Source organism: Podarcis vaucheri, assembly GCF_965113315.1.
Source record: "Podarcis vaucheri genome assembly, chromosome: 2".
Taxonomy (NCBI): domain Eukaryota; kingdom Metazoa; phylum Chordata; class Lepidosauria; order Squamata; family Lacertidae; genus Podarcis; species Podarcis vaucheri.
Genome location: NC_138760.1, coordinates 73,893,848 through 73,909,676, shown reverse-complemented (window position 1 = coordinate 73,909,676; position 15,829 = coordinate 73,893,848).

Below are 15,829 nucleotides of genomic sequence, written 5' to 3'. Positions count from 1 at the left end.
TGGAAAAATGCCGCCTTTGTTATAGCTGCTATGTGCGCCTCCATGGAAAGGGAGGTGTCAAAGATTACACCCAAAGTAGATGTCTTTCTGGAACTCTCTAGCTTTCTCCATAATCCAGCGCATGTTTGCAATTTCGTCTCTGGTTCCTCTGCCCCTTTGAAATCCAGCTTGCAAAATGAGTCAAAATGAAAGTACCCCTAAACATTTTTAAAGGGAAAAAAAGCACTGGGTATACCTACACATGTACCCATATTTCAATACTTGTCCCCCCCCACTCCAATCCTCCTTTACATGTGAAAAGTAGTATACTCTACTATCTAAAAATGTAAGCAACAGCCCTTTCTCACACATAAAGTAAAGGTAAAGGGACCCCTGACCGTTACGTCCAGTTGCAGATGACTCAGGGGTTGCGGTGCTCATCTCGCTCTATAGGCCGAGGGAGCCATTATTTGTCCGCAGACAGCTTCCAGGGCATGTGGCCAGCATGACTAAGCCACTTCTGGAGAACCAGAGCAGCGCAAGGAAACACCATTTACCTTCCTACTGGAGCAGTACCTATTTATCTACTTGCACTTTGACATGCTAGGTTGGCAGGAGTAGGGACCAAGCAACAGAAGCTCACCCAGTCATGGGGATTCGAACTGCCGGCCTTCTGATCGGTAAGCCCTAGGCTCTGTGGTTTAGACCACAGCGCCACTTCCATCCCTTTTTCACACATACCTAATTATGATAATTGCCAGAAGTCCTTCTGAAAGTCCCCATGCTCAGAAATCGGGTAAGTAGCTACCAGGAAAATCTTCTTTTCTGTGATGGCACCCAAATTACAGAATGCTTTCCTTAAACGTTCTCATCTTCTGGATGCCAGGCCAACCCCAGTCTGTTCTCATGCTTTTGAGAACTTCCAATGGTTCTTGAGAATATTTTAAATGACCTTAAATCTCTCTTTCACCTCTGTTGCCTAGGAACTCAGCTGATTTAATCCTGATGGCTGATTTGATTAGTTCTTTTATTCGTTTCCTCCTACCCAAATCTTATTCTATATACAGGAATATATCGTTAAAACATCACATCAGATCCAAATATAAAAACAATAAAGCATGAAAAGTAAAATCTGCATTGTTATTATTTACTTACATTCCAAAGGCCTGGACAAATAGAAAACTGTTTATCTGGACAAATAGAAAACTGTTTATCTTGCACCTAAATGTGGTCAGGTGGGGTGGGGTGGGGAACACAATTACACTGCATATATAAATTGGGACTTGCAGCCATGTAAACATGCAGAGGATGAGGCTGCACACTTAGTGCCTTGAAAACAAAAAACAAATTGTGCCTTCTCTAGGCATATACTTTCTGCATGTGCTGGAAGCTCAGGATCATAGGTGCCTGCTGGCTTCTTTCAAAAGGAAGTACAGTACCGGTAACTCCCAAAAACACACCACTACATTGAAGACCCCATTTCATTTAAAGGCAAGTCAAGCCACAAATTACACTCTTACAGATTGTTGTGACCTGACAGTGGTGTGTTCTTTTGGGTAATCTGGCCCAGCATAATTTTGGTATCCTCACAGAATTCAGAGTTTTGAAGATGTCAGCATTTGTTCTTTCAAAAGCAAGTTTCTAGCCCATGAGGTTATAGAGTTAGGCTGTGTACACATTACCATTTACAGTGGTACGTCGAGTTACAAACGCTTCAGGTTGCAAATGCTTCGGGTTACAAATGCTTCAGGTTACAAACTCTGCTAATCTGGAAGTAGTACCTCGGATTGGGGAACTTTGCCCCAGGATGAGAACGGAAATTGTGCAGTGGTGGTGTGGTGGCAGTGGGAGGCCCCACTAGCGAAATTGGTACCTCAGGCTAAGAACGGTTTTGGGTTAAGAATGAACCTCCGGAACGAAGTAAGTTCATAACCCGAGGTACCACTGTACTCTGGCTTCAGCATGTTCCCACAGTTAGTGTTTGAAGCTGAGGACACATGATGTTCACCACAGTCCATTTGTACCCTGTAGTTTCTTGAGAAATACTCTTGCATTGGTACGCTTTCCCTCAAACCGCCTTCCATTCAGTTAGGAGATGGAAGCCGTGGTGAAGCTGAGGTGTGTACATTTCAGATAGCCAATGCACATGCCCAGATGGCACTGCTTGCACAGAGGACAGCTTCGCTGAGCTGGAGTTCAGCAGGGGGGAAATAAATCTGGTATTGGGCACTGGGTGAAAACATCCCTTCCCTCTTTCTGGTGTGTACAGCAAAGGGGGTGGGGGGGTGGGAAGTGACTTGAAATGCAACTGGGGCTGTGGCAAGGAGTCACCTTGCTGTGCTTCAAGCCGCTAATAGCATACACAGCCTTAGACTCAAGCTTGTCTGGGTCATAAACAAGCTAAAAAATATTGTGAGACAGTTGGCTGAAGAATGTAAGAGAACACAATAAGTTATGTACCCGGCACAGTTCACTAGGCAAAGGTTATGATGGGGTAGGCCGTGTAGTTTGCAGCAGAACAAATGGTTTTACCACCTCCTCAAGGGGTTACAGCTTCTAGTCTTGAGTCTGTACACACACTCGCTTAGTGATCCTCAAATTTGAAATGCACCTGCTGATCTTTATCAACAGTGTGGGGGTGATGTGTAGTGCTTAATTTTAAACAGAAGGAGAAATATTTGTACCGCCACAGTTCAGCAACCCTGTTGCCATCTGTCTGCATGCATGCACACCCACTGGAATAGTATCTGTGCCTTTAGAAACTACCTGACTTCAGGGTTGGCCTTACGATGAGGCAGAGTGAGGCCGCTGTCTCAGGCAGCAGAGAGTGGACTTAGCTGGGAGTGCCATGTGGCTTGCCCTGTGCCCCCTGTGCTAGCCTTCAAGTGCAGTGGAAGATGCTGTCCTTTCACTGGTTCTGGAGTAAGATTCTGCTCCAGTGCAATCAGTTTCTGTATGTGCCTTGTGGGGGAGTGTGGCATCTTGTCTCTTTGACATGCGCTTCATTGCTTTTTGTAGCTCCCACTGTATTTCCTTGGAATTCATCTAGCGCTGCTGTCCAGAACAGAAACCATTCCCATATATTACGCTGCTCATATGATGGGGGAAGAATCAATGTTCTGGTCACAGGCAGGAGCTGAGGAAACAGCACATCCTGGATTTTGTGACAGCTTCTTACTGTGTGCAGTTCTTTATAGAGACCAGAACACACCACACAATTTTGCTGCTTTTGCTGTCAGAAGCTGCTGCCCTCTGGTGTCTCAAAGCAGAAGGGCAGCATCTCTGAGGATACGGGTTTGTGTGTGTGTACAGTGGTACCTTGGTTTATAAACTTCATCTGTTCTGGAAGTCTGTTCTTAAACCAAAGTGTTATTAAACCAAGGCGTGCTTTCCCATAGCAGTGGGGGACTCAATTTATAAATGGAACACACTCAACATGTTCTGCTTCCAAAGCAAAGTTCACAAACCAAAACACCTACTTCCGGGTTTGCAGCGTTCTTAATCCAAATTGTTCATAAATTAAGCTGTTCTTAAACCAAGCTACCACTGTATTTGTGTGTACGCATGTGCAAACTTTTGAAAATGTTTAATTCCAACTGTGGCATGATGCTACTTTCCTGACCTTATAAGCAAAAGTATCTTCCTTTTGTGATGGACACAAATTTCCTCTGTATTACACTCCTGGGGTGACAGGCAACAATGTAATCAGAATAAATTATCAAATCAATAAGCTTTCTCTACTGCTCCCATACCTGAGCAGCTATAGCAGAGAGAGGGAGGATATTTCAGAAAGCAAAAGACAGTGTGCCAAAGAGATCTCTGACAAAGCACTCTGGCAATTTCTCTGACATAATGAGATCGACATCACTCACCCCCATATCCTAGGAAACTCTTGAAAACTGGGGTATGTCAGGATATGCAGAGTCAGAATTTTGGCATTACTGGGACACTTCCAGTACCACTTTCTGCTGGAATTCAGTGGAGAAAAATGCGCACTAAGGCAAATGATTGTGGTTCTATTTGCACAATGTTGCAAACATAATATTACTATGCTTGAATATTGCTTGCATTTGTGGTCTGGATATTGGTCTTTTATCTGCTCCCTTACCTGAGCTGAGAAGAGAAGGTGGATTGCTGGAAGGGTGATATTGTTACACAACAGCCCAATCTCCAAGTGGCAAGAGATTCCAGGGGTTTCAGGTGCTTACCCCAGGTTTGGTTTCCTTGGAATGAAGGTCAGCGGAGACTGTGGTGTCTTTAGGATATATGGTTTATTTACACATACAATGGTACCTCGTGTTATGTACTGTCTCCCTTACAAATGCTGCGGGTTACACACTCCGCTAACCCGGAAGTAGATGCCCCTTGTTGCGACCTTTGTCGCGGGATGCGAGCAGAAGTCGCGCTTCAGCAGCACGGCAGCAGCGGGAGGTGCCATTAGCGAAAGCACACCTCATGTTATGAGCGGTTTCCTGTTACAAACGGACCTCCGGAACGGATTAAGTATGTAACATGAGGTACCACTGTATATACAAGCTGAGCCTAAGATGGAGGGGGTTCACAGCATCAACACCACATCATCTTGCTTCTCCCTTAGCCATAGCCTTGAATTCCAGCACAAATCAAGCACACACACTCATTTATGCGCGCACATGCACACACACAGGCTGGGAGCCTCAATGGTGCCCCTCTGGAGGCTTCACCCAGGACAAAAAACCCTGCTAGCTATGGCACTGTCTTATGAACCCACACTTGGGCAAGCCTGGCCTAGCCACGAGGCGACATGAAGCAGCCGCCTTGGGCAGCAAAACAGGACCCGCTGGCCCTGCGCTTGAGTTAAGTTTCCATTGGACACAGTGGGACTTAATTTCTAAGTAAATACACACAATATTCAGTTGTGCCTGTAATATGCAGTGAAACCTAGCAAGATCAGAGAAAAAAGAGATGTGAGGAAATATGATTTAGGAGCCTCAGCTACTAGGGTGTCAGGAATGTTCATCTCAATATGTCAGCCCAGAACCACCTTCCACGGAAAGCCATGCAGAGGAGTCAAGATCTCCATAATGGTTTGTCCAACTCTGTAATAAAAATGCTGCAAGGAGGGCTCTGGGTTGCTGTAGCTGGCAAACTCGAATGTAGCCATAATGGGGGCATAGTCAGAAATTGCTATAGAACCTGTTTTGTAAGGCTTTAAATTTTGTAAGGCCCAAGAAGGAGCTCTGACGTATAAGTGCTAGACAAGTCTTAGTGAGGGGGCTTTACTGCTTGCCACACATCTGCTATACCAAATGTTCAAAGCATATTTTTAAGTCCCTTCCCTTGCTGTCCCATATTTCCCAACTTACTTGCATTCTCTGCTTTCACCCCCATAAATCTTAAATTACTTCATCTTTAAGACGAATCTCCTTTAATATTGTAAGTCTTCTGTAGGGGTTTTTCAAAACCACATTCTCTTCAAATTTCAAGTGATCTTATGTATACCCCTTTGATTTAGGGATAGGCTGCCATTTTCCCCTTCCACATAGAACAGTGGCCTGACCTCTTTTTCTTTTGGAGGGGGTGGGATGCATTTCCTGCTGGAAAATATGGTCATATTGTTTTGTTTAAGGTGAATCCCAAGCTTTCTGTCTTTTAATTGGTGTTCCTTATCCCCTTACATTCCAATAACATATTCACAATCCAGCCATTACTATTTTAAACCGTCATTTTGAGAAATAGTTCCATATTAAAAGTGTAGAGTTACAACATTGTGTGTATGTGTTTGTTGTCCCTACTTCAGATGCAATATTGTTGCATGACACCCCAATCTGCGAGCGGCATGAGATTCCAGGGCTTCCAAGCACTTACGCAGAGTTTGTGTTTCATTTTGGAATGAGCCATAGACTGTGGTGCCTTTATGGTATATTGTTTATATATACAACCTGATCCTACAGTGGAGGGTCTCATAGCATCAACACCCCATGAAAGTCCTCCTTCTCCCATAGCTGCAGCTTTGGATTCAAGCAGAAATCAGCCATGGCTCTCCCCCCGCTTTTCCAGCCTATAGATCCCCCCAGGTCACATCACAACAAACTCTTCCTTCTAACTAAGGCTTTGTCCTTCTAACCAGCTGGAGGAGGGGACATATCCATTTGTCATCTGGCACAGAGCCCCCTTTTCTTTTTTTATCTTAATGACCCATCACCCAAGAGATTACCTCATCAGGAAGCTAGCCTGGGTTGATTAACTTTTACCACTTGTTAGGATTATAGGGGTCTGGCACACAAAAACACTATGCTATGTAAAAGGCCCCATCTCTCAAAGTGTGTCTTATCGCCATTCTAGCCCCCCACTTCCATTTCAATGAAGTAGCCAAACATGAAGCAAGAAAACAGAAACAATAGCCCTTCATCCACAAGTTAGAGAATTCAGGGTATAGGTGATAGTCAAAATGAGTATTGCATGGTGGTAGTTTTTTTGTTTTTTTAAGAGTAAAAGTATTGCATGGTGGTTAGCTCTGTGTCCTTTGCTGCTAAAGTACACCAGATCTCAGCAGTCATACGAGAGCCAGTGTGGTTTGGAGAGTCCATGTGATGTTTGTGGGGGGGGGTGGATAGAGTGCCAGACTAGAATCTGGGAGTCCAGGGTTCAAATTTGCCATGAAAATCACAGAGTAACCAGGGCAGCCAGTCACTCGCTCTGAGCCTGACCTCGCAGGGTTGATGTGTGGATGAAGTATGGGAGAAAGGAATAAGAAGCACTTTAGTCACCCCCATAAATCTTAAGAAAGAAAGAATGTTGCCGATAGCTATTTTCTTATTCTTTGGTAGCACCAGCATCATATGGAAAGCACTGTTGAATTGAACAGACTCCAGCAGAGGGCAGCATTCCATCGCTGTCCCTAGGAACAAAGAAAGCTGCCTTAGGCTGAGCCACTCCATCTAGCCCAGTATCGGCACTGATTGGCAGTGGCTCTTCAGGGTCTCAGGCCAAGGAGGGTTTTCTAGAGAGCCCACTTGGAGATGCCAGGCTTCAGACCTGGGATCTTTTGCATGTTCTCTGTTACTGAACTACGGCCCTTCTCCTTTGGTGCTGGGTATCATCCCCCCGCCAGTTAGTCACACACACATGCTAAAGCAGGGGTCAGCAAACTTTTTCAGCAGGGGGCTGGTCCACTGTCCCTGAGACCTTGTGGGGGCCAGACTATATTTTGAAGGAAAAAAATGAATGAATTCCTATCCCCCACAAATAACCCAAAGATGCATTTTAAATAAAAGGACACATTCTACTCATGTAAAAACACACTGATTCCTGGACCATCTGTGAGCCAGATTTAGAAGGTGATTGGGCCGGATCCGGCCCCTGGGCCTTAGTTTGCCTACCCATGTGCTAAAGACACTAAGAATGCCACTCAGTTCCTAGCTTGGAATTTGCTTTGAATGTTATCTCTCTCCTCCTTAGCATATTTGAGGCTCCAGGAGCTCTGTTTTTTTCTTCCTTGTCCATTTTTTTTGGTGGAGTTTTGTTTTTGCAAGAAAGGCTAAAGCAATTCTTTGTAGAAATGCACCCTAGAGTGCATTGTTTTCAGAAGCGCACTCTTAGCATGGAGAAAGTGGGTAGAGAAAAGCTTTTCTCATGGACATCAAATTAATCTTTCAGTTCTAATCTAATTACACACACTCACACATTTCCCTCCTTATCATGATGAGCTAAACCCTGATCTAATGCCAACAGCTCAGCCTCAACAATGGACACTTTTTCAGTAAAGAATTAAAATTTTTATCCTGTGCACCCCCAGGTAAAACGGTCTGGGGATTGAGAGCAACAAACTGGGTTGCTGATCACTATCTAACAGGCATCAGTGATACAATCCCTTCCCACACACAACTCTTATTGCGAACTATATTCACTGGAGAGAAGAGCATGTCTCATGTGGTTGGGGAAACACGTCAACAGTAAGTGTCTTTGACGTAAGATTGGGAATGGCTACAACTTAGTGGTACTGCTCATGTTTTACACACAAAGGTCCCAGTGCGGGGGCGGGGGGCGGGATTCTGGTATTTCAAATTTCAGTGGTACAAGGACAAAATTTGGTGTCCCTGCCCTGCCTCTCACCTTCTGTTCTGCTCAATTCACTACCATCATAATTGTGATGCCCTGCGGTGCCCCCTAGGCTCAGTGCCCAGTGTGAGGAAACTGGTCGCGCTGCCCTAAATCTGCCTCTGGTCCCAAGTTCAAATCCTGGTGTCTCCGACTTCTGGGTTGGTGCCTCCGGCAATGGCTGAATTCCTCTGATCGGGAGGAATTTGCCCCGTGGGAATTTGGGTCTGTACCACCACGGCGAAGGCGGAGACTCGTAAAAATCACAGGCGGGAGAAGCCTGTGAACGTGGGATTCGGCGGGCACCTTTTGCGCCTCCCCTACTCGCGGGGAAACCCGGTTTCGGGGATCCGGAGCGATGTGGGGTGAGTGGCGCGGTGCTTCGAATCGCCTGCTTCTTCCACAGAGGGAAGCCGCATAGCTGTTGTCGGAGAGCACTGACTTTTTCCTGTGGACAATTTGACTCTAAAGTAATTACCCGTGAGTAGAGCTGAATTGGGAAGAATTGGATTTTTAAACATTTAATCTGGCATCGAAACGGGGAGGTTCAATACAGGAAATCCGCCTCCCCCTTTTGTAGATAAACTGAAGCAAGGAGGCTGCAAGCTAAAGTCTTGGAAAGCCTTTTGTAAAAGACTAAATTTCCATCGGTAAAGAACTAACCCCCCCCCTTTGGAGACAGGAGAAGAGGGGGGGAAGTGGTGGACTGAATATGCCTGTAGGAGAGAGTTAAGAGAGTTAAAATACCGCCGCTCTGACCCTGGAAACGGGCTGCTAGCAGGATTGGTGTTTTTTGGAACGTCCATTGACAGCGTTTAGAACGTTCATTGACAGGTAGCTAAACAAGAGAATACATTGTTTCTACTGTCTCCGGTTGTTTTCAAAAAAAAAAAAAAAGGAGGAAAGTAACTGAAAATTGAAACTAACTTTGGATTATTGAAACTGTGTTTAAAAGAGGACATACTGACCGATACAAATAGAAACTGTTTCCCCCTAGTGGAAGCTTTTGAAATTGGTTACTTTACAGGAGCTGGGCTAGGGGAATTTCCAGCTGCAAGATAAAAAAGTGTGAGACTTTGGAATTGACCTTGAATCTCTTAAGTGTTATGGCAAACGGAAAGGAAAAAACAGACGGGATGTCGACAGAAGAGGCCTTAGTGGCTGCATTATTGAAAATAAATGATTCGCTGGAACAACTTCACAAGAAAACAGACATGATAAATGTGAAAATGGATGCTGCAAATATTGAAATTGACTTAATCGTAAAAAGTTTAAATAACTTGGGACAAAAGGTGAATACCAATTCAGAAATCACCCAGAAACTGACACAGGAATCTACTCTGATACGGCAAACGGCAGATGAAGTCAGGGAAAAAACCCTTGCTGCTGAATCTGAAGCAATACAACTGGAGAGGAGAGTCCCATCCATACAAAGACAACCTGATGAACATAAGCTGACATTCGTTATGATTGAACTTAAAGAAGAACAGATGAATTTGAGGACCAGAGCCCTATCTGAACTGGAAAAGGAAAGCAAAGCTTGACAGAGTTTCAGGATGCGACAGGACTAACATTGGTTGAGAAAGAGAGGTATTTGGGGGTTAGTATGACCGCCAAAAATGTGAATCTGTTTAAGGATAACTGTGAAGGATGTTGGATTGAAGAGAAGGGGGATTTGGAAATATGGACAAATCAGAAGTTGTTACTGTTGGGCCGAGTTACTGCGGTGGGGATGAGGGCTGCTGTGTTGCTGGGGATGTTGCTTTTGTTTCAAACATTGCAAGCTTTGGATGGGATGGATTGTTTCAGGAGGTGGCAGAGGGACGTTTTTAGAGTTGTTTGGCAGGGCAGGAAGCCTCGAGTAAAACTTAAGATATTGATGGATGCCAAAGAAGGAGGTGGATCTGCCCTGCCAGACCTTTAAATTTCATTGTGAACCATCTGCTTTTGCTGGTTGAGAGAATGGCTACTTCTTGAAAACACTGAAGTGTTGGACAATGACAGACGAAGTTGATGGACTATATGGAATTGGCGGAAATGACTGGCAAGATCCGAGACCAGGGAGAAGAGTTGGTGGAAGAAGATTGGAAAAAGTTTAAAGACTATTAATAGAAATATTGTAAAATTAAGGAATGTTAGAAAAATGTTGGAATGAAGTTATATGGCTTTAGTAGAAATGTCATAAGGAATTAAGTATAAATAGATTAATAGAAAATTAAAGGAAAAATAAGGCAAGAATGTGTTAAGATAATTATAGGATAGAAAACAGAGTAAGATGGAAAGGAATTGCTGAAACAATTAATAGAAGTGGAATACAAAAAGGGAGGTGTGAGGAGGTCGCTGGAAATAAGTGAATGAAATATAAGATATTGAAAATGTTTGAGGTGTTTTTAAATTGTTTTTGTTGGTTTTTGCTTTGTTTTGTTAGTCCATGTAGCGTTTTTGTATTGTATTTGTATTGTTTTTTCTCTTTTCTTTTTTGTTTGTAGTGTTGTGTTGAAAATGTTGAAAAAGTAATAAATATCATTAAAAAAAACAAATCCTGGTGTCTCCAAGTAGGCTGAAATCTTGAAAAAAGCCTCTGCCACAGAACACTGATCTAAAAGGCCTATTTCATTTGCCTGGGGGAAAGTCAGTTTCCTATGTTATTGGGTGTGGAGAAACAAAATATTTTTCATGCATCCAATGGTGGAAAGGTTTGGTGTTCCACCAGACGGGCAATGGCAATGCCCAGGAGAGAGATATGAGACTTATTCCCAGAGTCTATGGCACTAATATTTGCAGCAGGAGGGACAAAGGCAGATGTCATTGGTCATTAATCTGTTGGCGAGCACTTTCTCTGACCATGCGCTGGGTGCAGGAAGTTATTATTTGTAGCCCTGACCCCATTGACCCCACGCACCAAGTTCAGTCCTTGTTTTTATTTCTGTTTCCGTTCAGGATGTTACTAGGTGTTGACTTTTGACCCTTTAAATCAACAGATGGAAAAGCCATTGAGAGCTATCACCCTCTCAACAACACCGACACCCCTCCACCTCTGACACTGGGGGGCGGGGGGACAGGAAATGTTTCCAGTTCTATCATGTCAAGCAGGGTGCAAGTTTGGTGGTGAAATAAGGGGACTAAATTCAGCAGGAAGCAACTCTCCTTCAGCGGAATGAACTGGGATGGCCCTGGTAGTATTGGGACTACATTTCTGTTTGTTCTCAGTTTCCCTTAAGATGGCAGATCAAATAAGAACGCCATGATACCTACAGCCCTACCTTCTGTGTTGTAATAAGTAATAGGAGCTAAGACTAATCCCACGGGTTAAGGAGAAATGTCAGGGACTAGTAGCCTGTGTGCGCTTTATTATCACTGAAATTTAGTAGTGAAGAATCATACATAAGGATGTGGTGGATGGAGGAAGAAGTGGAGACCAACATTTAGCAGATCTACGGTACCTTCTTTGCTTCATTTGCTACACCTTAGGCTGGTAGGTAGGGCATGCCCTTGCTTGAAACTTCAGCCAGGTTTACTGAGGACTGAGCAGGAGAAGGGAGACAACCCAGAAGCCGGATGAAGTAATGATAATGAAAGAAACGATATCGGTGTTGATAAGCACCATCTGGGAAGAATGGAGAGTGAGGGCTTTGTTCCGCTTGACTTTTATGTTCTTCAGTTCAGTCTATTTGCCAGCAGATGGCATCATTTCCCAACCATACAAGTAGCATGAAGGTATTGTGGAATTTTGCCACTATGAAACTTGTGCAATATCTGCTTCCATTGCTCAAGGCAGAGGTTCCCAACTTTGTTGGTGTGGTAACCCACAAGCCCAAATTTACTTGGTACGATGACCTATTGCTTTATTGTCACATGAATTTGGGATCATAGGTCTTCTCTGCCCCCAGACAACAGTGCCCCAGGGTCAGAATGTAAGACTCGAGCCTTCTTGACATTCAGTTACAAGTGTTAATGGAACATTACACTATGCTAACGAATCAGAAAGTCATAAGAGGTATAGTTATGGATTACAAGCAATTATTATTTGGAGTTTACTTATAAACCCTGCACCCCACTTTCACAGGCTTTGCCCCACAGGTTGAGAAATGCTGCCTAAAAATAAAAATAAAAAGACATGGAGGGGGATTTATGTGCCCCCCCCCACCTGAGGAAAGCTGCAACAGAACATTGTGTTCCTGACAGATGAACTTGGCATCTGCTTACCTGAAATCCAGGCTCCAATGAGTTTGTCACAGGCTGCTTGTGTCAGTAGCGATACTGCCACAAACTGTTCAGATATACCCACTCTGTGCACAGTGTGTGAGCTCCTGAAAGCAAGTGGAGCACCTGGAGTCCTCTGCATCAACTCTCTGTTGCCTGTGTTGTGAGGATTTGCCTTCACAGTACATTGATCAAGCATGCAGTTGATTTATAATCTGGCTTTACGTATGCAGCCTCTGTAACAGAACACTTAAAAAAGCAATTATGGTAGGTGAGACTGTGTAGGCTGAGATAGATGTTATCGCAGCAAAGGCCTCCATTTGCCAGGATAATGGGAATGTGGTTCTGGGGAGCATTTACAACGGGAGTTGGGAAGTTGTGGCGCTTCAGATCCTGCTGCACTACAGTTTCTATCTTCCCTGATCATCAGCCATGCTGCCTGAGGTTGGTAGGAGTAGGAGTCCAACAAGATTTTGAGTGCCACACCTTGGCCACCCTTGATTTACATAGGAACACAGGAAGCTGCCTTATACTAAGTCAGACCATTGGTCCGTCAAGCTCACTACTGTCTAAAAGGCTTCGGCCTTGTATACCTGAAGAAGAAGCATCACCACCCCATCGTTCAGCCCGGACACTGAGATCTAGCTCTGAGGGCCTTCTGGTGGTTCCCTCTGTGCATTCCCACACCCTCACTGCAAGAAGTGAGGTTTATTTCAACCCAACACACAGGGAACCAGGCAGAGGGCCTTCTCAGTAGTGGCCCCCGCCCTGTGCAACGCCCTCCCGTCAGATGTCAAGGAAATAAACAACTATCTGATTTTTGAAGGAAGCCCTGTATAGTGAGGTTTTTTAATGTCTGAAGTTTTACTGTGACTTTATAATTTGTTGGAAGCCACCCTGAGTGGCTGGGGCAACCTAGGCAGATTGACGGTGTATAAATCATAAATAATCATCACCATCAACGCCGACTGGCAGCAGCCTTCCAGGGTTTCAGAAAGAGGACATTCCCAGCCCTACCTGGAAATGCTGGGACTTGAAACTTCTTCATGCCAGGCAGATGCCCTGCCACTGAGCTGCTTACTTCCCTGTTTTCTAGGGATCTCCCTGATTTAGAGAAGCTGCGTCTATTAAACCCAGTTTTAGTCTGTCCTAAGCACCCATGACTGTCAATGGCTCCGTACTTGTATTCCAGTATTCAACTGCTGTAATCCCCTTTGTAAGCACATAGAGAAGGCACTGGTTTCCTTGTTGGCAGGACCAGCAGTCATGCCATCTCAGGAGCAAACCACTTCTAGGGGACAACCAAACTAGCGTCACATTCTTCCTATGTTACATCAAAACAGGAGGCTTTTTCCCAGGGACCATTGTGACTGACGGATGAGGTTTTTGCTTTAAAGAATTACTTGGTTCGTTCAGCCTGAGTCTAGCGCCCCCTGGTGCAAACTATTAGAAGAACAACAAGGTTGAAATAACCCTTAAAAATGTTTGAATGAGCTATTGAGGAGGTGTGTGCAATAAAACCAGGAACGTGCTCAGAGCATGGGCCACCACCGGATGCTGCTTCCACAGCAATCCCCCCTCCTCCTTATGGTTTCTTTAATGAAGCAGTAGCTCTCAAACCTGGTCCAGCCTGCTTCTTCAGCAGCTCCAGCGAGGCATAAGATTTTTATTTTATTTATTTTATTTTTTTAAAGTAAGAGTTGAAATGAAAACTCAGAAGAGAACATTGGCTCCGTAAAACAGAACTGGGGAAACTGAAGTTCTCTGATAACAATGCACTACTTGTGTTCCTTTGATTTATTATTGCCACTTCATGATTTCAAATGGTATTTATTTGTGTGTGTTCAGATTTAGGGGTCATAATTCATTTGCGTTGTGATTCCTCAGAAGCAAGCCCCGCTTTTTCCAAGGGGTCTTGCTCCCAGAAAGGTACAAACAAGGTTGCTTCCGTAGACTGTGCTTTCTCCTCTCAGCAGATTAATTATTTGCTCAAGGAAGTGCTTCCCTTCCCCCTCTGAAAATTGCATGGCTGCCTCTAGATGAGAGATGCTTTATTAAGTGTTAATTGCTATTGGGATGCAATAATCAGTGTGTCATGTTGCTGGCTTGTCAGAGTGTGTGTTAATTTCATTTAAGTTGCGTTAATTTGGCTCCTTCTGGCAATTTCGCTTTAGCCACCTCTGCTACTGCCAACGTGGCAATGAAGTTTCTGTTGAAAGTACAAGTGGTGAAAGAAGAGATCGGAGGGAAGTTTTTTGTGGCCTGGGCCCAAATAGACCTGCTCTTTCACACACATGTCCATTGACTACAATCATTAACATGCTGGATATTGGAGGATTAATTACACAAGTGTAACTGGAAGAAACAACAACAACCAAGTATGTGAAGTTAGGAGTTGTTATAATTTATTTCCAGGGCTTTTTCTTCAGCTGGAACTCTGTTCCGGCACCTCTCAGGTGGGCACCGTTGCCATTATTATTATTATTATTATTATTATTATTATTATTATTAATTTTATTAAAGATTTTGTTGATTTACAAAAGTGTGTGCAATGTCTCTCTCTCGTATCCCCCCCCCCTATAACATTTTTACAAATCAGTTTCATTTGTTGAGACATTAGGAAGAAAAGGGGGAAGGAGGTAGAGGGGGGGAAAGATGGGTAGGGGTGGAGTCAGGTGGCAATGTTTCTATTTTACTTACTATATGTAGGGGCACCGTTGCCATTATAAGAGTGCAAGGGTGAATTCCAACACCTCTATTTCTAGAAAAATAGCACTGTTTATTCCTCATACTTCTTATACGCCTACCTGAAGAGATGAGAGCGGCTTTTGCACAGCTCCCTGGGCACGTTTCCCATACAGGAGGTAACTTTCAGGGCAAGACCTGCCTTAGTTTCAGCAGGTGACAATGGGAGTTCCACACAACAATGCAATTGCTCAGTTACTATTGGCTCCCAATGACGCGGGAGCAGGAGCTGAACAACGGGCCACACATCTGTGCTCCCTTCTCCTTAAGAAACAGACAGCCTCTTGCTCAAGAGGCTGTGTGTGGAGGATCAACATTGAGTCAAAGACAAAGCTGTGATGCTCCCCACATCCTGTGGCTTAGGAAGTGGGTGCTTGAAGAACCCAGCCTGGGAAGTCATCAGTATTTGTAGACATTCCGGTCGGTTCTCTTGCCGTATCTTGTTGCTAAAGGGCTGGCCCCACACCCTCCCATCGCAGAGCTCTTACTGGGGTGTGAGGGGATGCTGTGATCACAGTGCTGAGTGCTTGCTGAGGATCACAGCTCTGGTGACAGCCTGCATTTGATGGGGTCTGGGTGCTGGCATGAAGCAAACCAGCTGGCCAAGCTTCTGAGGCCACAGCAGGTCTCCTGCTAATGCCTTCCCCCTCCTGGCCTGCCCAGTTCTGACCTGGAGGGCTCCAGCAGTTGGTCTGGAAAGGAAGGAGGCAGAGCTTAAGACCTGTAGATTCCCAGAAGTTTGCCCATCAGCAGCCACGGGGAAGCTGGATGTGGCTGCAAAGTGAGCCTGTCCAAAGAGTGGAGCAAAAATACAAGAAAATAT